Genomic DNA, 24441 nt, shown 5'->3' with positions numbered 1-24441 from the left:
TATTAATAATCAGGTTGTCCCTGGTGTATATCCTAAGGATGCTTCTCATTCTCTCAAAACACTATCACTTGGAAGGATAGCATGGGCAATTTCAAACGTAAATAAACCAGATACCCGGAGACACTAAAGATTAAAAGTAAAATCTTTGTAAACAAATATAAAACTATTGCGCCACATTGTAAATGCTACAATTTAAGAATCATCATATTTAAATTGCATCCTATTTTAAGTGTATGAGTAGCGAAAATCAATGGGAAGAATTTTCTAAGTCTGTAGCAATCAACAGGAAGCAAAGCTAAAAAGGCTGTGTCCCAAAAGAGCTATTGAATCCAAACACTTACTCACCTGCTAAAAGTGTTACAATATCTTGGGCTCGTGTTGTTCCATTCATTGCATTGGCAAACACAGCTGAAAGTTTTAGTAAATCATTGGCTGTAAAAATAGTACTTTGTTGGCTGTAAAACGCTTTGGGACATCCTGAGGTCAGGACAGGTGCTTTATAAATGCAAGTTTTTTTCATTCTTTCCAAATCTTCATTCACCATATTGGAGGCAGAGAATATTAATACAGACCAAGAATCAAAAACTGGAAGACTTTGGGATCATATGTCTGAGTTTTACAGAGGAGGGTGGAGTGGCATCTGTTTATGTTCGTTTAAGTGTTGTAGACACAGGATTTGAAAATGCAGCTTATATAAGAAAACTGTTTGGGCTCGAATTTAGCAGGCCTGCGGGTTCCCAGCGGGTGGTCCTCCGGGAGCGTCGAAAACGCGGACGGCTAATCGTGTGCGTCCCCCACGCGATCGCGGGATAATTGGACCCATTAAGGCCTGCTTCCGGGTTCTCCGCTCCCCAGCTGCGTGCCGGCCGGCTGCGCATGCGCAGTACCGTCGACGCAATGTAGGAGCTCCACTTAAAGGGGCAGTCTCCCAAAGCCCCTCCTGCTGCAATCAAGAGGTTTGAGACGATGGCTCAGCCAAGGGGAAAGGCTGCGCCCCGTTTTTCAGACCTAGCACTGCAGCTGATGCTGGAGGGCGTGAGGAGGAGGAGGGAAACGCTCTTCCCAGAAGATGGACGCAAGTTCCCTGCCGCCGCCACCAGGAAGGCATAGGCAGAGGTGGCGGCGGAGGTGAGCAGCAGGGGCAACACCCCAAGGACTTGGGAGCAGTGCCGCAAGCGCTTCAATGACCTGACTAGGTCTGGCAAGGTGAGTACACCAACGCACCCTCCCACATCCCGTCCCCACCATCACGCCAAACAGATCACAACCCCTCCTGCACAGCCACCACTGCGCTCCATCAGCAATCCTCACAGCCACTCATTCACCATCCTCGCCGTGCACGCAAGTACCCACCGTCCCTGACCCCACCCGAACACTACCACACACCCCAATCCCCATGCAATGGGATGGGCACGTGGCCCACGCATCCTCCCATCCGTTCCGCGCCACGCTCAACCCAACCACACCGATGCTCGATGCGTCTCACGATGCAATACGCACCCACTCACACATCTGTGTTTTGCCTTCACAGAAGAGAAGCAAGAACAATCGCGAAAGGGCACGCACCGGAGGTGGGCCGCCGCAAGTGGTGGAGCTGACCGACGCCGAGGTGGAGGCGCTGGACCTCGCCCGCACGCGACATTGCCTGTCGGTGGCTGATGGCGAGTGTGTCGCTGCCGAAACAGCCGGTAAGGGAAAGCTGACACTCAACACCCATGATCGCGAGTGACCGTATCATCACCTGCCATCAGGCGCACTGTCAAGTTGGTCCACATGCCTCAAAGTGCCCTCTGTTCTCTTGCAGGTCCGTCTGTGTGTGAAGCGCTCAAGGAGGGCGATTCCTCAGAGGACATGGCGGTCTCTGAGGGTGCATCGTCACATCAGAGCCAACCATCCACCAGCGCAGAGACACGCACCTCGGTGGGTCCCCCTCGCCAACTAGTTGGGGTAGCACTTGGTGAGTCACCGTGCACGAGTGAGCATGAGCAGACCCTGGTGGCAGGGGCAGCCGCGGAGGGTCCGCGACGGAGGGAGCACTCATCTCCAGGCTCTGCTCAGCCGGACCCAGATGCTGAACCCAGGGGCCACCAGTGAAAAGGAGAGTCGTCGAGGGGCACCAGCTAATTGCTGAGGTACTGGCAGAGGTGCCGCGCGCATTGTCCACAATAGCGCAGGCGATGGAGGAGTCCAACTCCTGCATGCGGGCATTGGTGGCGCAGGCACAGGAGGGTACCGGCGACACAGTGTCGCGGGTAGGTGCGGGACTGTCTGCGGTGGAGGACAGGCTGGCCTCCCTCGAGCGTCACGCACAGCTCCAGATCGAGTCCTTGCAGGCCCTGACAACGTCTGTACGGATTCAGGGTGAGCAACATTCCGCCGCCATCAACAGGCTGACGGATACACTAGGGGTGGCCTTGCAAGGCCTCACACATGCCATCCAAACTGCCGTCCAGCAGGGTGGAAGGGGTGATGTGGGCCGTGGCCAAGAGAGGGATGATGGTGACCGGGGACATGGAAGCGGGGACGCTTCTCAAGGCGCCCCCACGTCCCACCCATCGCCCACCTCTCAACCAGTACCCGCAATGGTGCCTCCTCTCCAGGTGGCCGAGTCTGCCCCTGCCCCGGTGCAGGAGGAGCAGTCTGTGGAGGTGCCCTCACGGGCACCGAAACCCAGGGGCCGTCCGCCAAAAGCATCTACCCGGTCAAGGCGAGAACACGAGCAACCTGCCACTACCTCTGCTGGAGCCACAGGGGTAGCACCACGTAGGGGTACCCGGAAAAGAAATGCAAAGGCGTTATAATCACAAAGGGAATACACCAGGGTGTCTATTAATTTGTACATTTTTTTTTAATATAATGTCACATTGGAGATATTAAATACTCTATTCTCACCACTCCTGCCACCTCTCGTCCATTCTTCCGCGGCCTGTGCAATAGGTGCGTTCCGTGGAGGCCATCATGACGGCGAACACCTGCTGCCACCCATTGGGCACACTGCTGTGGGTGCAGGATTACTGGCAACACTCTTCAGTGGAGGGGGCTGGTATGGCCGCTCGCATGTGCAGGTGAGGAGATGCGAGCGCCTCGCAGTGTCTGACTCTAGGAGAACCGTTGACGTATGAGTGCCTCCCTGGCCCGGCGACCATCCCGGTGAGTCGTGGTTCGGCGCATGGGTCGTCCACTATCCTCTGGCGCATCCTCCTCCTCCGCCTCCTGCTCCTCCTCCTCCTCCTCGCCCTCGCCTTCCTCAATGTGGGTGGCGGGTGTGGATGGGGCCTCCTCCAGCGGCACCCCTCTCTGTTGGGCCATGTTGTGCAGGGCACAGCAGACAACTATGATTCGTCCCACTCTGAATGGTGTGTATTGGAGCGCTCCCCCAGAACGATCAAGGCACCTGAAGCGCATCTTGAGAAGCCCTATGGTCTGCTCAATTGTAGACCTGGTAGCAGTGTGGCTGTCATTGTACCGACGCTCCGGCTTGGTGATGGGGTTCCTCAGAGGTGTCATGAGCCACGTGTGTAGGGGATACCCCTTGTCGCCGAGGAGCCAGCCGTTGCCGGCGTTGGGTGCCTGGCGTTGGGTGCCTGCAGGATGGGCGGGACGGCGGACTCCCTGAGGACGAAGGCATCGTGGCAGCTGCCGGGGTATCTGCCGCACACGTGTAGGAATCTCTGGCGGTGGTCACAGATGAGCTGCGCGTTCATGGAGTGATACCCCTTCCTGTTGATGAACAGCCCTGGCTCATGCGGAGGTGCCCGTATTGCGATGTGGGTGCAGTCGATTACATCCTGCACCCGTGGGAAGCCGGCCATGGCATGGAATCCAACCGCCCTCTCCATCTGGCTGCGCTCGTCCATGGCGAAGTTGATGTAGTGCGAGGCCCTGCGGAACAACCCATCGGTGACCTGCCTTATGCACTTGTGTGCAGAGGACTGACAGACCCCGGTGATGTCCCCGGTGGCACCCTGGAAGGAACCGGATGCGAAGAAGTTGAGGGCAGTGGTGACTTTGACGGCGACAGGTAAGAAGATGCTGCTTGGTCCATCAGGGAGCAGCTCGTCGTTAAGGAGGCTGCAGATGTCGGCGACTACCTGGCGATTGACTCTGAGCCGACGTATGCACTGCTCCTCGGAGAGGTCCATGAAGCTGAGCCTCGCTCTGTACACCCTGTGCGGAGGGTAGTGCCTCCTGCGACGCATCTCTCTGTGCAGGTGGGTGTGCCGCAGCACCGTGTTGGGGGGCCCCACGTCTCCGAGGCGGACGGCGTGGACTGCGAGGCTGCTGGGGCTGGTCATGCTGTTCGTCCTCCGACGATGTCAACGCACCACCCATCTGGCAGGTGTTGGTCTGAGGGGTTGTGCAGGGTAGGTGGGTGTTTCCTCGGACTGGGGCTGCGGTTTCGTGTCGGTCTGTCCTCTGGCTTGGTGGGGGGTGGTGGAGGGCAGGGGTTGCCCTATGTGACGCGGTGGCCTCCTGCGTGGGTGAGGGCTCTCCCCCGTGGAGCGCACCTTGGCACCTGCCACAGGCTGCTGGCTGCAACACGCCTGGTTGAGGAGGGACTGTTTCCCCCAGTGTGGGAAACTCACTGCCTTGAACCGAAAATCCCACACTTCCTCTTTTGACAGCTGCTTCAGCTCATTAACTGACCACAACGAGCAAGGTAAGTACTCTCAAGTGGAACCCCGCTGGCTTTAATTGCCTGCGGGATTCCCACCAGCGGGGCTTGCGCGCGCAGCCCCGCACGTCAGCGCGGTACCCGGAAGTGGCCGGGATTTCGTCGCGATCCGGTCACGTGACCGGATATCGGGATTTTCGGGCCCCCCCGCTGGAAACACGATCCCAAAATCGAGCCCTTTGTGTCTGTCTCTTCTCTCTCTCTTGCTGAGCAGATTCTACACTGTTACAACCACAGTGTCTCATGAGAAATGACTGTTGAATTGACTTCACTGATAATAAGTATATTATGGAGATGATGAGAAGGAAAGGTACAGCTGCAGCAACAATTATGATAAAATGCAAAAAATAGTCACCAATTGGGGCGATAAAAGCGGTCATGAAAATAAAGTAAAAATCCACAACTTAATAACTAGAATACTCAATAACATTTGCATGTTACCTTTTCCAAGAAATGAATTCACAATGTCAGTTTTGTTTACATGAGATGCTGTCGGTAAAAATCCCAAACTAGGCTCTTTTGAGCAGTTAAAACAAGTGAGTGAAAGCTGGCTCATCCAGAGTCCTCTGAGGCTGTCAGGACTGTTACACAACCTGTCCAGCTGTACCTGCAACTGTGAAAAACAAGAGCCCAATATTACAGCCTGTATGAAATCTGGACTATACATGGTGTACGTTTTAGTATACTGTTCCTAACACCTTACCGAGAGAAATACTATAGATTATTATTTAATTAAAATCATGAGAATGATTCTCTATGCCTCTCACATACTTTGTCATCCCTGTTAGTCTCAAACCCTTTTCGTCACTTCTTCTCGCTGTCATTTTCTCTAAGTCTGTGCTTTCCCCCATCTCCTCAGGCAGGCCCGAGAGGGAAATCGCTGAGCTGAATCAGTCGGTGCACTGGGGGTGGGTCCGAGAGGAAGGGAGCGAATGGAACGATTTACAATACTCAGGGGTGCCTGTGAATGCTCCAGGCCCATCCTTGCTCACTACCTGCCTTTCAGGTCTGCCCCAAGTGCTCCAGTTCCAGTACCTCGCAGGTCTGAAATACTATAACCTAAATATAATTCTGGAATACTATTTAAAATCTATTTTAAAAGTGTCAGTACAGAAAATGAATCAGTGATTAAGTCTTTATTATGGTCAGTTTCCCTCTCGTTTGCTGTCTCTCTCACACTCCTAATGTCTGCAGACAGTTTCCTGTAACAATTTATCTGCCATTTAGCTTTGTCACGTTTTGGTTATCCTTTTTCAGCACTTTGGTCAGTCTGGGAGGAAGGGGGCAGAGCTGAATTACTCTGGGTCTGAGAGGGAGGGCCTGGAGTGGACTGGAGCCAATGCACTCAGGATGGGCTGTGAGGGTGTGAGCAGGGTCAAGTTGTCAGGCCTCAGAAATTCAGGTCTCAGCTGGGCCAGGTTGTGGAGTACAGGGGTGTGAGTTGATCTGGTGCTCTGAAGGGTGTTCTTGAGTTTGAGGCTGTCGATGAGGTCCTGCAGATGCATTGGATCATACAGGAAGGGGGAGTTGTTACGACGATTGGTTGGTTGGATGAGTGAATTTGTTTTTTTTGAATTTTCAATGTATTGTGGTATAAATATTTTTAGAGGTCTATAGTGGGGCAAGTGAGTCGCTGTCAGAAGGTTTCCTCACAGATGAATGTTTATTACAGTGTGTAATCTGATTGGAGACAAATTTTGGGAGTAGAATGGTTTTGTGCAATATGACTAGAGAGATAATAAAAGTAAAAAAAATAACCAGTTGGAAAGCAGAAAACGGCAGCAAGTAAACTTAATTGATGAGGAAAGAGAGAACTGGCATATTCATATCAGACACTACACCCAGGATGTCACTTCAGACATTATATAGATGAATGGATAGATCCCCAGCACTGATTTAGGGTAATAATCTTATCGATTGTATGAGCAGTGAGAGTAAAGAGTGAAGTTGGAGCGGCTTATAACCATCATGTGAACCCTGAGATGTCTGTGGAATTTGCTGCCCCAGGAAGCTGTGGAAGCTACATCATTAAATAAATTTAAAACAGAAATAGACAGTTTCCTAGAAGTAAAGGGAATTAGGGGTTACGGGGAGCGGGCAGGAAATTGGACATGATTTTAGATTTGAGGTTAGGACCAGATCAGCCATGATCTTATTGAATGGCGGAGCAGGCTCGAGGGGCCGATTGGCCTACTCCTGCTCCTATTTCTTATAGGTTATTGCCTTGAAATCACTCGCAGGCGAATCACAAATGTTCATATGCCTGGAGAAGGAAGGTTTGAAAAAGTGTACAGTGGCAGGCTGCCTATGTGTATGTGCACTATTTTCAGTAAGTATTTTAGGCTGTGAGTGATGTTGGCTGTAAGTGAGAGATTAGCATTTGGTGGTGGGGGGGTTTCCAACTGGAGCATGGTGACTGAGTCACTGCCAGTTACAGGGAGAGGACATGTTCTTACAGGTATAGTATTTAAAGTTAGAATTCTTTATTTGTAGGGAGAGGCACATTTGCACTTTAAAGGGAAGACTGGGGGGAGGAGTCATACATTGTAATTTTTAACATATTTACTTTCTGGATAGCCTTTAGTGGTTTTATTTTTGAAAAGATGACATCAATTTCAACAGTTCCTTACAAATTAAGTGTAAATGCATTTCTATTAATTTCAAAGGCAGCTAGCAGGCTTGTACCTTTACAATGTCCAACCATTTCTTCATAGAGCACATGCTGGCATCACAGTGAAATGGGTTCTGGGCCAGTTTAATGCCCACAGCACCACCTACTGACCAAACAATGGGATTGAGTGAATCTTTGGAAAGGATGACCAGCTCATTCCTGGATAAGTCCAACAGCCTCAGATTCTTCTGAGAGTTGAAGGCTGATTTGCTGATGAATGTAATTCCCGATCCTGCAAGAACAATTCACAGTTTATTTGCCAACTTTTAAAAAAAATAAAGACAATCAGATGAGCTAAAAGAAAAGAATAATTAGAGTGAAACAATGACCTAGATCTGTCTCTGCAACAGATGCGATTTAATTTGTAATTCTCTTTGTTTCACGTGCTGTTATCTTTACTGTAGGGACTTCCACACTCTTATTCAGCACCTGGGAAGTGCGACTCATTTCCCAATGTGTAGAATCACTTTGACATTTTATGGGGAAATATTAGTTAACAGGTCGGAGGCGGCAGTAAATGCACTGGGCAACTAATTACACTAATGGCAAGATATTAGAATTAAAAAAAATAAGATGGAACTGGGAGAGGTATTTGCTCTTGAGAGTCGCCTTTGTGAAAGGAGTGGCATCAGAGAAAGGATCTTCTTCTTCCAAAAAGCGAGCTGGATAACAGAATTAAATATAAGAATATTAAGATCAGAGCATACATGGTCTATGATTGAAAGTCGGACTGGACGGCACAGGGTGTGGGAGGGAGATGGACACAGAATTGTAGAAACCCCCAGTAGAACTTTAAACATGATTGAGAGAGGATGGCTATTGTCAGGAGCACAGTGATTCCCTCACTATGACCATACATTGAAGGGCGTTGATTCATTCAGAGAAAATGTACTGAGTTAGGGAAATAATTAGGTACAAACCTACTTTATTATCAGACAAGATGGGTGTCCATGACTTACTTAATTTTTATTTGTTCTAAGTAGCATGTTATTGTTGTTTTGAGACACGAAAAAATATTATTTTGATTTGCAAAAATGAGTTCATGTTTGAAATTGAGTAGAGTTAAGGAAAAGGGAGACAGTTTGTGCATATTTACCTGATTTCAAACCCAACTCAAATTGTAAACCCCTCAGGAAGTATATCACTGAATGAAAACAAAATAATTCATATTTTGATGTTTTTAAAACGATAATGAAAGCATTGAGATTTGTGCATATTTTATTTTATGTTTATACATACTGGTTCCTCTCGGAGCCCAGTGCATTTGCTTTGGTTGTATGGTCCTAACGCTGTCCATGGTTTCTCAATATTCCTACATTTTGTGACTTAAGGGAGCTGCCTATAATGGAAATGTAAATTTCTGTCCTTGTGATTTTAGATGAGGAAAATTTGATATTTAAAAAAATTGGTTTCAGTGAAGTTATGGCTCTGTTAGGTCAATACAGATCCTACGGTTTTACAGCAGAGTTATATGTGGTGACCAGTGGACAGAACTAGCTGCATGCAGTCAGATCTAGCCATTGTTTTCAATGGGACATGTGTCTCTTAAATTTGTTGTTTCAATCCATGTCTTTCTACACAAAATACAGTCCATTGCTTGTGTCGATGGGGTTCCTCTGCATTACTACATGTTCAGAACTGTAAAACTTTACAACTAAAAAATAAAAAAACGACAAATGCTGAAAATATACATCAAGGACTGAGGAGAGGAAAAACAAGTTAGTGTTTTGAGCAGAACTCTTCAGAATTGAAAACAAAAAGATAAACAAGCATTTTAGTAAAATAGGAAAAAGGAGATAGAAACAACAAATCAACATTAGATATTGCAATCAGAGGAGAAGCTAATGGGTTAAGTGACCTGATACCTGCTTAAAGGAAAGCAGGAAGTTAAGATCATCTCAGTGAGGGAATGAAAGACATTTTTTTTAAAAACAAAGGAATATGCAAACAACTAAGACAGTGAGAGGCCCAACCAAGGGAAAACTGGGGGTATTTGGAATGAAGCCTGAATGCAGGACTAAAATGAAACCAACATGTGGGCAATAGCTGAAGTCTGATGTCACTAATATCAGTGTTCAACCAGGGGGCTGCAGAGTTCCTGGAAAAATATGTCAGTAGGAGAGATTTTCCACTTTGCTACACTCAGTATAAACCAGGAATGCAAATTGGCAATTGGACACCCAGCCTGTGGTTTTCCATCCATCAATTATAATCTCTGCTGTTCCTGACGGTTGGGTTGAGAACTGCTTGCAGCTAGTTGGATTAGTGTAGAAGACCAAAGAGAGAGCGGCGTAGGACTGGGAAGTGAAGTCAATGGAAAGGAAAATCGAGCAGGGTTTAAATCGGTTTCGCGCCTGGTGATAACAGTTAAAATTGACCCCTATGTGCAAATTGTTGCCTGACATGGAAGGAGAGTTTGGGACCCTGGACCGTGCTATGAATGGACGTGTTGTACCTGTTGCAGCCGCATGCAAAATTGTCAGCGGAAGAGCCACTCGAAGTAGAGGTGGATTAAGAGTGAAGAAGGTATTCTAGAGGGACCAGTCCTTCTGGAACATAGAGGGGTGAGGGTAGGAGAAGATGTGATGGGATCATGTAGGTGGTACATGATGATCTGCTGAATACAAAGGTTGGTAGGACAGAAGGTGAGAACAAGAGGGCACCTAGTTGTTGAGAGAGGAGGGGGTGAGGGTGAGAGTAGAGGTACAGGAAATAGAATAGACACAGTCAAGCATCCCGTCAACGACTGTTGAGGGGAAACCTTAACTAAAGAAAAAGAATGCTTGTTTTTTTGTTCCAGTTTTCAGTTCTTAATTCTATTCAAAACCTGAACCTGACTTTTCTCTTAATGAGCCTGTTTTGTATTTCCAACATCTTCTGTTTTTATTTCTAATTTCCCTATATGCTTGTCAATCTATACTCAGGCTATGTGACAAAATAATTGCCTTCCTGTTGGAAGAAATTGCAATCAAATAATGTCAATGAACTGCAGGTAAATTAGAAGCACTAAAGCATCTCTTGAATAACTGTTAGAAGTAAACTTTAACATCCAATAAAAACACTAGCCAGTGTCCACTGTTACCTGACAACCGCAGTGTCTGTAGTTTGGTCAGTTCATAAAAGTACTGCGATAATACTCTACCAACTTATTATCAGATAAGTCCAGGTTCTGAAGCAGTTGCATTTGATTAATGACTGGTACAAATGTAAGATTGAGGCCTCTGAGAATCAGCACCTGAAGGAAATAATTTAACTTCAGTCAGGATCTTTTTGTGCTCTGTACACATGGAGATATTCACATCAACACTTTTCAGCCCAAAACCTTTACCAGCTCCTCTGAGGAGATTCTAGAGGCCTGGTCTCTGCCTTCCTTCATATCTGCCTGTACATGTGTCTGGCTATATCTGTGTATGGTTCTTAGCTCCCGACCTTCCCTAAAATAGAATTGACTGACTTCAGTCTGCATCTACCCTGTTGAATCCCAAAATCATTTTAAACACCTCAATTAGATCACCTCTCAACCATCTAAAATCAAGGGAATACAAGCCAAGTTTATGCAACCTGGCCTCATAATTTAACCCTTTAAACCCTGGTATAATTCTGGTGAACCTGAACTGTACCCCTTCCAAGGCCAATAAATCTTTCCTGAGGTTCGGTGCCCAAAACGGAACACACTACTCCAGATGGGATCTGACCAAGGTTCTGTACAACTGAAGCATCAATTGCTTATTTTTGAATTTCAACCCCCTTGAGGTAAAGACCAACATTCTTAGAATAGATGGGAAAGGAGGGTTGTTGTATTATATATCAAAGACACTTGGGGGTAAAGGAATTAGACTATGTGAAAAGGGAAAAACTACTCAGTGCAATACTGCAGCTGGAGGTTTCTAGCACAGAGCTAAAGTAACACCAGAGATTTACTACACACCAACTATTCAGAATGAGGGAGGACAGGATACTTCACGAAGAGATAAGGAGCATATGTGAACAGAGGAAGGTTAGTGGGTGATTTCAACTGACTAAATATAAACTGGGAATGCTGAAGTGGTTAAGAATAAGAACCGGTAAGTGTAATGCATGATTGCTTCATGGCCCGGTGCATCAGGGAAGCCACAAAAGGCAATTCTTAGCCCGACTTATTGACGGTAAGTGACCTGGCAGCAGACAGAAAGGGGAATTTGAGGCACCAGTTAATGATAGAGACCATAACATGATTAATTTCAGTATAACTATCGGATTCAACACTGCCCACAACTAAAACCTAGGTGTGTGCAATTTTATAAGAGCTGGCGATTAGAATTTGAGTGAAGAGCTGAAACAGATTGATTGGGAGAAGTTGTTTATTAACATCCCAACCCCCTGGGAAGGGATGGTATCCATCCTAAATCACTGAGAGACCAGGATGAAATTTGTGAAATGCTGGCAATCATCACAAGGAATCACCAAATGTTGGGAAGGTGTCCTTAGATTGGAAACATGGTACCTATATTCAATAAGGAGACAAATGCAACCTGGGCAACTACAGGCCCAGCAGTCTTACATCAAAATCTGATTAAATAATGATATTGATTATTAGGATCAAACTTGAGAACTATTTGTATGAGAATTATCTAATGGATTATGTGGCTTTAGAGGGGGAAGTTTCTGTCTGAATAACCTTTTGGAAGAAGTGGAGAGCGGAAAACCATATGTACATTTAGATTTCCAAAATGCCTTTGATAAAGTTCTTTATGAAAGGCTACTACTGAAATTCAAAGCAGTGGGATAAGGAATTGGCTGAAGAAAAGAAAGCAGCAGGTAGAGTACTTGTAAGGGAGTGATGGTCAGGTTGGGGGAGGGGGTACTCAGTCGAATATCCCAGGAATCAGTCCTGAGGTCCTTACTGTTCATAATCTATATTAATGGTTTCAATATAAAAATCCAATGCAAACTGTTCAAAGTCGCAGATGACACTAAACGAGGGACAGCCAAGTCAGAGAAAGTGGGCAGGAACCTACAAAAGGAGTTGGATACAATCTGCAAATGGGCACATTAGTGGCAGATGAAACTCAGTACAGACAAGTGCCAGGTATTCCATATTGGAAGAAAAACAGATGTCATTAGTGCACGGTGTGGAAATAGCTAACGTTGAATCAATCATAGAATCATAGAAAATTTACGGCACAGAAGGAGGCCATTCGGCCCATCGTGTCCACGCCGGCTGAGAAACGAGCCACCCAGCCTAATCCCACTTTCCCGCATTTGCTCCGTAGCCCTGCAGGTCACAGCTCTTCAGGTGCACATCCAAGTATTTTTTAAATGAGTTGAAGGTTTCTGCCTCTACCACCCTCCAAGGCAGTGAGTTCCAGACCCCCACCACCCTCTTGGTGAAAACATTTTTCCTTATTTCCAGTCTAATCTTTCTACCAATCACTTTCAATCTATGCCCCCTGGTTATTGACCCCTCCGCTAAGGGAAATAGGTCCTTCCTATCCACTCTATCCAGGCCCCTCATAATTATGTACACCTCAATCAAATCTCCCCTCAGCCTCCTCTGTTCCAAGGAAAACAACCCCAACCTATCCAATCTGTCATCATAGCTAATATTCTCCAATCCTGGCAACATCCTCGTAAATCTCCTCTGCACCCTCTGTAGTGCAATTACATCCTTCCTGTAATGTGACCAGGACTGTGCGCAGTACTCAAGCTGTGGCCTTACCAGTGTTTTATACAGTTCCAGCATAACATCCCTGCTTTTATATTCTGTACCTTGGCTAATAAAGGAAAGCATTCCACATGCTTCTTAACCATCTAATCTACCTGTCCTGCTACCTTCAGAGATATGTGGACATACACTCCAAGGTCCCTCACTTCCTCTACACCCCTCAGTATCCTCCCATTTATTGTGTATTCCCTTGCCTTGTTTGCTCTCCCCAAATGCATTACCTCACACTTCTCCGGATTGAACTCCATTTGCCACTTTTCTGCCCATCTGACCAGTCCATTGATATCTTCCTGCAGTCTACAGCTTTCCTCCTCACTATCAACCACACGACCTATCTTTGTGTCATCCACAAATTCCTTAATCATGCCCCCTATGTTTAAGTCCAAATCATTAACGTATACCACAAAAAGCAAAGGACCTAGTACCGAGCCCTGTGGCACTCCATTAGAAACAGCCTTCCAGTCGCAAAAACATCCGTCGATCATTACTCTTTGCTTTCTGCCACTGAGCCAATTTTGGATCCAATTTGCCACATTACCTTGGATCCCATGGGCCTTTACTTTTTTGACCAATCTGCCATGTGGGACCTTGTCACAAAGTCTTGCTAAAATCTATGTAGACTACGTCAATTGCGCTGAAGTGGAAAGGGATCTGGCAGCGATACTGGATTCAACCCTTAACATGTCAAATCACTACGGCAGCAATAAACAAACCAAACAGAATGCTAGTTGAGTTTGACTATAAGTTGGAAGAAGTCATGTTAAATTGTGCAGTGACCTGGTCAGAGCTCACCTTGAGTACTGTTTTCAGTTTTAGTCATTGAGACATAGAAGTTTAAGCCATGGAGGTGGTGCAGAAAAGAGCCATGAGGCTCTTTCGTGTCACAGCTCTGAGTTGTAAGAATAGACCGGAGAAATCAAGCTCTCTAGCTTTGATGGAGCTCACTGAGAGGGGAACTTAAAGAAGTTCTGGTGAGTATTTTCCTGCTGAATTTGTCTAAGGTTAGAGTTTGTGGATTCTCGGGTCTCTGTTGTGTAGTGGGGGACTGCTGTTCAGCAAGGGCCCTTGAGTATACCTTTTAATTGAAGTGAAATTGGTGGGATTCATTTCATTTGAATTAATTAGTTAAAGGGTAAGTCATGTCAGGACAGCCCAGCCCCGTGTTATGCTCTTCCTGCTCTATGTGGGAAATCAGGGACCCTTCCGGTGTCCCTGGCGACCATGTGTGCGGGAAATGTATCCAGCTGCAGCTACTGACAAACCGCATTGCGGCACTGGAGCTGCGGATGGATTCATTAAGGAGCATTCGCGATGCTGAGAACGTCGTGGATAGCACGTTTAGTGAGATGGTCACACCGCAGGTAAAGGTTGTACAGGCAGGAAGTAATTGGGTGACCACCAGGCAGAGTAAGAGGAGCAGGCAGGCAGTGCAGGGGTCCCCTGTGGCCGTCCCCCTCTCAAACAAATATACCGCTTTGAATATTGTTGAGGGGGATGACTTATCAGGGGAAGGCAGCAGCAGCCAACTTCCTGGCACCAGGGGTAGCTCTGCTGCACAGGCTGGGAGGAAAAAGAGTGGAAGAGCTATAGTGGTAGGGGATTCTATCGTAAGGGGAACAGACAGGCGTTTCTGTGGCCGTAAACGTGACTCCAGGATGGTTTGTTGCCTCCCTGGTGCCAGGGTCATGGATGTCACTGAGCGGCTACAGGGCATTCTCAAGGGGGAGGGTGAGCAGGCAGAGGTCGTGGTCCACATTGGAACCAACGACATAGGTAGGAAGGGAGATGAGGTCCTGCATCAAGAATTTAGGGAGCTAGGTAGAGGGAAAGTAGAGAGTGAGGAGGACATAAAAAACCTGCAAGGGGATATAGACAGGCTGGGTGAGTGGGCGGAGATTTGGCAGATGCAATATAATATTGGAAAATGTGAGGTTATGCACTTTGGCAGGAAAAATCAGAGAGCAAGTTATTTTCTTAATGGCGAGAGACTGGAAAGTACTGCAGTACAAAGGGATCTGGGGGTCCTAGTGCAAGAAAATCAAAAAGTTGGTATGCAGGTGCAGCAGGTGATCAAGAAAGCCAACGGAATGTTGGCTTTTATTGCTAGGGGGATAGAATATAAAAACAAGGAGGTATTGCTGCAGTTATATAAGGTATTGGTGAGACCGCACCTGGAATACTGCATACAGTTTTGGTCTCCATACTTAAGAAAAGACATACTTGCTCTCGAGGCAGTACAAAGAAGGTTCACTCGGTTAATCCCGGGGATGAGGGGGCGGACATATGAGGAGAGGTTGAGTAGATTGGGACTCTACTCATTGGAGTTCAGAAGAATGAGAGGCGATCTTATTGAAACATATAAGATTGTGAAGGGTCTTGATCGGGTGGATGCAGTAAGGATGTTCCCAAAGATGGGTGAAACTAGAACTAGGGGGCATAATCTTAGAATAAGGGGCTGCTCTTTCAAAACTGAGATGAGGAGAAACTTCTTCACTCAGAGGGTGGTAGGTCTGTGGAATTTGCTGCCCCAGGAAGCTGTGGAAGCTACATCATTAGATAAATTTAAAACAGAAATAGACAGTTTCCTAGAAGTAAAGGGAATTAGGGGTTATGGGGAGCGGGCAGGAAATTGGACATGAAGCTGAGTTCGGATCGGTCAATGCCCTGTGGGTGGCGGAGAGGGCCCAGGGGCTATGTGGCCGGGTCCTGCTCCGACTTCTTGTGTTCTTTAGATTTGTGGTTGGGATCAGATCAGCCATGATCTTATTGAATGGCGGAGCAGGCTCGAGGGGCCGATTGGCCTACTCCTGCTCCAATTTCTTATGTTCTTATGTTCTTATTAAAGAGCAGGACCTCAAAGGTTGTAATCTCTGGATTACTCCCAGTGCCACGGGCTAGTGAGTATAGAAATAGGAGGATAGAACAGATGAATGCGTGGCTAAAGAGTTGGTGCAGGAGGGAGGGTTTCAGTTTCCTGGATCACTGGGCCTGCTTCTGGGGAAGGTGGGACTTATACAAGTCGGACGGGTTGCACCTGAACCAGAGCGGGACAAATATCCTTGCGGGGAGGTTTGCTAGCACTGTTGGAGGGGGTTTAAACTAACTTGGCAGGGGGATGGGATACAGAGTGGAGCTACAATAGGGGGTGATGTGTAGCCAAATATAGAGAAAAAAACAAGTCAGCTTGGAAGACAGGGCAAATATGTGAGGGCAAGGCTGGATGGCATCTATTTTAATGCAAGGAGTCTTGCGAATAAGGTGGATGAACTGAAGGTGTTGATAAACACATGGGAGTATGATATTGTTGCTGTCACAGAGACATGGTTGAGGGAGGGGCAAGACTGGCAGCTCAATATTCCGGGGTACAGAATCTTCAGGCGAGACAGAGGGGGAGGTATAAGAGGAGGGGGGGTCGCAATATTAATTAAAGAATCAATTACTGCCATAAGGAGGGATGATATATTAGCAGGTTCCTCTAATGAGGCCATATGGGTGGAGCTTGAAAACAAAAAGGGGGCAAGCACTTTGATGGGAGTGTACTATAGGCCCCCAAACAGTCAGGGGGAGATAGAGGAACAGATATGTAGGCAAATCTCAGAAAATTGTGCAAATAATAGGGTAATAATAGTGGGGGATTTCAACTTCCCCAATATTAACTGGGATACTCAGAGTGTAAAAGGCTTAGAGGGTACAAAATTCTTAACGTGCATCCAGGAGAGCTTTTTGAGCCAGCATGTGGAAAGTCCTACAAGAGAGGGGGCGGTACTGGACCTAATTCTAGGGAATGTGGCCGGCCAAGTGGAAGAAGTGCTAGTAGGTGAGCACTTTGGTGACAGTGACCATAATTCGGTGAGATTTAAGGCGGTCATGGAAAAGGATAGGGAGGGGCCGGAAATAAAGGTTCTAAATTGGGGGAAGGCCGATTTTAATAGGATAAGGCAGGATCTGGCCAAAATGGACTGGGATCAGCTGCTTGTAGGAAAATCCGCATCGGAGCAATGGGAGTCTTTCAGAAGGGAGATTGAGACCATACAATGGCAACATGTTCCCGTAAAGGTCAAGGGTGGTTCCAAGAACTCCAGGGAACCTTGGATGTCAGGGGATATACGAGAATGGATTAGGAAATAAAGGAGGGCTTTTGGCAGATACAAAAGGCTAAAGACGGAGGAAGCCCTAGAGGAGTACAAAAAGTGCAGGGGGATACTTAAAAAAGAAATTAAAGATCAAGGAGGGGCCATGAAATAACACTGGCGAGCAAAATAAAGGAAAATCCTAAGATGTTTTATAAGTATATTAAGGGTAAGAGGATGACTAGGGAAAAAATAGGGCCCATTAGGGACAAAAATGGCAATCTGTGTGTGGAGCCGGCAGATGTAGGAGGGGTTCTAAATGAATTTTTTGCATCTGTTTTCACTATGGAGAAGGACGATGTAGACATAGAAATACGGCAGGGGGACTGTGATATACTCGAACATATTAACATCGAGCGGGAGGAGGTATTGGCGGTTTTAGCAGGCCTAAAAATGGATAAATCCCCAGGCCCGGACGAAATGTATCCCAGGCTACTGTGTGAGGCAAAGGAAGAGATTGCGGGGGCTCTGACACATATATTCAGAACCTCTCTGGCCACAGGGGATGTGCCAGAGGACTGGAGAACCGCTAATGTAGTACCATTATTCAAGAAGGGGAGTAGGGAAAAACCGGGGAACTACAGGCCAGTGAGCCTAACATCAGTGGTAGGAAAATTATTGGAAAAAATTCTGAAGGACAAAATTAGTCTCCACTTGGAGAAGCAAGGATTAATCAGGGATAGTCAACATGGCTTTGTCAAGGGAAGATCATGTCTGACTAATTTGATTGAGTTTTTTGAGGGGGTGACTGGGCGTGTGGATGAGGGTAACGCAGTGGATGTGGTATACATGGATTTCAGTAAGGCCTTCGATAAAGTCCCCCACAGGAGACTGGTCAAGAAGGTACGAGCCCATGGAATCCAGGGTGCCTTGGCACTTTGGATACAAAACTGGCTTAGTGGCAGAAGGCAGAGGGTGATGGTCGAAGGTTGTTTTTGTGACTGGAAGCCTGTGGCCAGTGGGGTACCACAGGGATCGGTGCTGGGTCCCTTGCTGTTTGTGGTCTACATTAATGACTTGGATATGAATGTAAAAGGTATGATCAGTAAGTTCGCTGATGATACAAAAATTGGTAGGGTGGTAAATAGCGAGGAGGATAGCCTCAGTCTGCAGGACGATATAGATGGGTTGGTCAGATGGGCGGAACAGTGGCAAATGGAATTTAACCCGGAAAAGTGCGAGGTGATGCACTTTGGAGGGACTAACAAGGCAAGGGAATACACAATGAATGGGAGGACCCTAGGCAAGACAGAGGGTCAGAGGGATCTTGGTGTGCAAGTTCACAGATCCCTGAAGGCGGCGGAACAGGTAGATAAGGTGGTAAAGAAGGCATATGGGATACTTGCCTTTATTAGCCGAGGCATAGAATATAAGAGCAAGGAGGTTATGATGGAGCTGTATAAAACACTGGTTAGGCCACAGCTGGAGTACTGTGTGCAGTTCTGGTCGCCACACTACAGGAAGGATGTGATCGCTTTGGAGAGGGTGCAGAGGAGATTCACCAGGATGTTACCAGAGCTGGAGCGCTTCAGCTATGAAGAGAGACTGGGAAGATTGGGTTTGTTTTCCTTGGAGCAGAGGAGGCTGAGGGGGGACATGATTGAGGTGTACAAAATTATGAGGGGCACAGATAGGATGGATACTAAGGAGCTTTTTCCCTTCGTTGAGGGTTCTATAACAAGGGGACATAGATTCAAGGTAAAAGGCGGGAGGTTTAGAGGGGATTTGAGAAAGAACTTTTTCACCCAGAGGGTGGTTGGAGTCTGGAACTCACTGCCTGAAAGGGTTGTGGAGGCAGGAACCCTCACAACATTCAAGAAGCATTTGGATGAGCACTTGAAATGCCATAGCATACAAGGCTACGGACCAAATGCTGGAATATGGGATTAGAGTAGACAGGGCTTGATGGCCGGCGCGGACACGATGGGCCGAAGGGCCTCTATCCGTGCTGTATCACTCTATGACTCTATGACTCTAAGTACACAAGGTATTAAACAGCATAGATAATATAAACCTGGAGTAACATTTCAAGCTATGCCAGGTTACTAGAACAAGGGAGTTTAGATTAAAAATAGTGAAATGAATGTTTAGGAAAGATGCCAGGAAGAATTTCTTGATGCAAAATGTGGTCAACACTTGGAATGGTTTTCCTGATAGGGGAGTGGAAGCAAAGGTTTTAGACTCACTCAAGAGACAGTTATAATGCATGATGGAGGACTGCAAGTTTTTTTTATTATAGATGAATGAGCTAAGATTGATCGAATGGCCTCAAATATCTGCATCTACCTTCCCATCTTGTCAAGTTATTCTTCCCCAATAAAGCTTTACTCTTACCTTAATTTTTTTCAGAGGGAGGAGTGCTTGATATTGAAAGCCTGGAAACTGCAGTTGGGGCCCCAAGTACAGCTCTCTGAGCTCCTGCAAATTCTGAAAAGCACCTATTCAAAAACAGAGTTCATTATAAAAATATTCCTTTAATACCAACATGTAACATTTTGAATTACATTGGGTAGAATTTCGTCTTCACACCTGGACGTTAATCTGACAGAACGGATTGTCCACCCACTATAGAAACCGCCCAATTTTCATTCCCAGTTCATGAAGACAAAAATTTAGCCCATTGTCAGTGAGTTTGAAACAAATACCTGATACTTATTAATGTGGTGTATCTTGTAAAGGTAGATTTTACAAATTTGTGCTCCTACAATGGACCTTTGCATTCCAGGGGTGCATATCAGAGGTTTGGGCATGGAGGTCAGTGGATCTCACAGGATTTTTCATCTATGGGCAGAAAATCAAGCCGGGTGTACGATCCTCCCCACCTGACTTTCCTCTATGTGATCCAATACTCCCAGGCCCAGGAACAGAGACATTTTCCCCTGGTGTCAGGAAGTACAACAAAATAGATTTTTATTATTCAGAAATCTGTATTTTTGAAGTTCTTGTTAAAACCATATTTGCCATCATGACAGTGGATTGAACAAATTATTAATAACTCACAGAATTAAGAATTTATACCTGGATTTTTCTAGTTGATATGGCCATTTTTATCACGCACAAAAGTGGTAAACTTCATATTGATGCCGTGTTCACACTCTTTGCTCTACATGTGTCCCATGCTATTCAGGGCTGAAAGTTCTTGATATTGATATTGGTGACAAATAATTGAATTATAAAATTACAGCACAGAAGAAAACCATTCAGCCCATTGTGCCAATGCTGGTGCCGGTGCTAGCTCTTCAACCGGAGCTGTCTGCTCTAATCTAATTTCCCCACCCTTTCCCCATAATACTGGCGGAGGTGTTCCATTCCACAGCACTGACCTGCCTCACCTTGATGAGTACAAAACCAGCATAATTCTCTAAAATATATACATTTTGAAGAAGGTTTTTTTTAGTATATCCCAAATTAATGAATGTCACATGATTGATATATTGGCTGTACATCCAGAACTATTTTAGAATGATTCCTGCCAAAGAATGTGTCACTTACTAGTATTCCGTATAAATCCATTAAATTCAAGTGCCAGTACAAGTTAATCATCACCTGAGCAACTGATTTGTCGCAGTATGACATCCAATCACAAATCAATCAGTTTTCTCATCAGATGTAGTGTATTTGTTGCCCAAGGATTGCAACTTTGTGTAGGAAGTTGCGGAGTGTGCAAAATGCTGTTTTCTGATTGTATCTGAGCAATAACAAACCATTTGGCTTACCCATACAGAATGGGCATTGTCATTTGTTAAAGCTGTAGGTCAACTTGAACTCAACCTTGTCCTAAATGGGCAAATTTCACATGAAATGTCCCAATTCAACTTGCATCTCTCTCAGAATCTGAAAATCATAGGTTGCTCTAGTCTTGGAATTTGTAAGCATGTAACTATAAGTATATTAAACCTGTATCAAACTATGTACCATATTTTTATAAATATTTGAATCTACTGTAGTCCTTTTAATGTAGTTTCCCTACATTACAACAGTGACTACACTTCAAAAGTAATTTATTGGCTGTAAAGTGCTTTGGGACATTCTGAGGTCAAGAAAGGTGCTATATAAATGCAAATCTTCTTTTGAAACAAATAAAGTAAATCCAGTTACTATGAATAAGCATTTCGCTCAATGGCTAAAGAAAGATTAATTTGTTGAAATTTCAATATCATAATACTTGCTTTAACACATTGGACTATTTTGAAGCAGTTCACACCAATATTAAGAACATTATAACATTAGAAATAGGAGCAGGAGTAGGCTATACGGCCCTTCAAGCCTGCTCCACCATTCAATAAGATCATGGCTGATCATCGCCCTCAACTCCACTTTCCTGCCCGATCCCCATATCCCTTGATTCCCCTAGAGTCCAAAAATCCATCGATCTCACCCTTAAATATATTCAATGGCTCAGCATCCACAGCCGTCTGGGGCAGAGAATTCCAAAGATGCACAACCCTATGAGTGAAGAAATTCCTCTACATCTCAGTATTAAATGGCCGACCCCTTAGTCTGAGACCATGACCCCTAGTTCTAGACTCTCCAGCCAGGGGAAACAACCTCTCAACATCTACCCTGTCACGCTCCCTCAGAATCTTGTATGTTTCAATGAGATCACCTCTCATTCTTCTAAACTCCAGAGAGTATAGGCCCATTCTACTTAATCTCTCCTCATAGGACAACTCTCTCATCCCAGGAATCAATCTAGTGAACCTTCGTAGCACTATTTCTAAGGCAAGTATATCCTTCCTTAAATAAGACGACCAAAACTACGCAATACTCCAAGTGAGATCTCACCAAAGCCCTGTACAATTGTAGTATGACTTCCTTACTCTTGTACTCCAACCGCCTTGCAATAAAGGCCAACATGCCATTTGCCTTCCCTAATTGCTTGCTGTACCTGCATGCTAACGTTTTGTGTTTCTTGTACGAGGACACCCACATCTCTCTGAACACCAACATTTAATAGTTTCTCACCATTTAAAAAAATTCTGTTTTTCTATTCTTCCTACCAAAATGAATAACCTCACATTTCCCCATATTATACTCCATCTGACACCTTGCCCCCTCGCCTAACCTCTCTATATCTCTTTGCAGGGAATCCCTATTTCAATCAGTTACTTTTTCAAGTGTAATAACTGTAATGGAGGCAAATGCACAAGTCATACTCTATCAGCAATATCCCACAAACAGCATGAAAGTGAATGATCAGTTAATCTATTTTTGGTGGTGTTGGTTGATGGAGAAATGTTTGTCCAAGTGCCTGTCAGTTATGTCATGGGATATAAACTATTTGTTAATGTAGATGGGCAAAAGGACATACCTGATTTAATTTCCTTGATGTAATTGTTGCTGATAACCAGGACTTGAAGCAGAGTGAGTGCAGCCATTGGTTTGGATGGAAACTCCATTAACCTGTTGTCATGTAGATAGAGCTGCTTAAGACTGAATATGTTTGAAAATGCTGTGTCCTCTACAGCCTCTAAATTAGAACTGTTCAGAAGTAGGACCTGGAGCCAAACATAAAAGACGCACGTTAACCAAATTCATTTCATGTTAAATATAAGCCTGATGAACATTTCTAACACCATGTTTGATCTTTAGTGTTTTGTCAGGAGAACTATTGATAGCCTTTACCTTCCGGATCACAGCGTGAGTTATCATTTTGCTTCTTGATCTCAATGATAAACTGTCATGGCAAAATTTTGATGCAGTCATTTATCGCCATTGCTATACACAGGAAAATAAACACTGAATAAACTAAAGAAGCCTGGGGTTACCTCGGTGGCTCAGTGGGTGAGTGCAATGTGTGCAAAATTCTCTTTCCAATAGTGTGAATGCACCTCTGCGCCCGAATTTCTGATATGTGCTCCCGGCGCACACAGACCTTTATTGCCAGCGTGCGAACGTGTAAAATCTACTCTCATATGTCAAGTAGATTTGCATTAATCGTTAGGCTTGTAAAACTTGATGCACGGGTTACATCTTCATTATTGTCTTCTAATTTAGATGTGCAGTTTATAAACCAGCGTGTTATAGGAATTTTACTGAAAGGTAACCTCAACTTTTATCCTGTGGAAAATTCAAAAATCCATTTGACTACATAACACGTTTGCATGAAATGCTTTTGTCCCCTCTTTTCGCGAAGGCATTATCCTGTTTATTTTAAATGGATTAATGCATCCATTAAAATAACGAGCAAAACAATTCCATGTGAACATGATCGGCGTTTGTATACTAACACTACTCAGTGCAATTACATCCTGTAGGAATTAAAAATAGGGTCTGATTTACGTTGGATACTACAGTAGTTCAGTTGTCACTTTCTCTCATTTTGAGCAATAGTAGCAAAAGTAGCTTAGGTTTAAGCTTCGTAACACAGCCGGACCCCCACACACATACACATTTTGTTCTTGCAATATTTCGGGAAGATGGATCATTTTCTGAACACAGCATTTTGGTAGTTCGTATTAGTACATTATAATTTATGACTCTACGTCTATAGGTAATAATACAATCATATTTTGGACCAAAACTTTCTAATGTTTATTCCAATTATTTCTAGTAAAAGAACACCTGCTGCCTGAACTTTGGAAAAAAAAATAGCACAACAGTATTCCAAATACAGAGGATTAACTTCCAATGGCACTTACAATTAGTTCCCATAATTGTAAGATTACAAAAGTACCCTGTTATTTTTTAAAATCTCAAAATTTACTGTAAGAAAATTAGATATTTTCTTCAATAAGTCTATAGTTTATAATCAACTATTATTTTAAGATGAAGAAACTCCAGCTTCTCACCTGTAGTCGGTTGTAGTGCCTAAGGCAGTCATGGTAGCTTCTTCTGAGTTTGAGGCCACTGAGGTTCAGAACAGACATTTTTTGCAATGAATTCATTCAGTTCTGGTGGACATTGTGTTGAATATGTTACTAAGGTTTCCAATGAGGCAACATATGAAAAACAGGCAACTGCACAGAAAATGAGAGGAGAACCCATGTTCTTTTCAGTCTGTCTTTTCAGATCACCGGTTTAAACCATCAGCTGGTTTTGTAAAAACAAATTGGGGGCACTAAAGATTTGTCCAGTTTTTTTGTTATAACTCTGGCTTTATCAGCTTTGACTCAACTGTAACCTATTTACTTGGCCATAGTTTTTGATGTTCTGGATGGATTGATACCCTGTAAAATGTTAGCAGCTTGTTGAATGTAACAGCTGTCTTATCCTGGCCTGTGATACCAACAGTCCTGTATAAAAACTCTGTACAAGTAAA

The 24441-nt window shown here is 45.0% G+C and overlaps 1 pseudogene; it reads right to left on the bottom strand.

The window, feature by feature from the left end:
• Positions 1-45: 45 nt before the first annotated feature.
• LOC137303977 (leucine-rich repeat-containing protein 4B-like) lies at positions 46-24167 on the bottom strand (annotated as a pseudogene).
• Between the last annotated feature and the right edge of the window lie 274 nt (positions 24168-24441).

This window comes from Heptranchias perlo, chromosome 1 (genome assembly GCF_035084215.1).
Source record: "Heptranchias perlo isolate sHepPer1 chromosome 1, sHepPer1.hap1, whole genome shotgun sequence".
Taxonomy (NCBI): Eukaryota; Metazoa; Chordata; class Chondrichthyes; order Hexanchiformes; family Hexanchidae; genus Heptranchias; species Heptranchias perlo.
The sequence above is the reverse complement of the archived record's forward strand: the minus strand, read 5'-3'. Positions and strand labels throughout refer to the sequence as shown.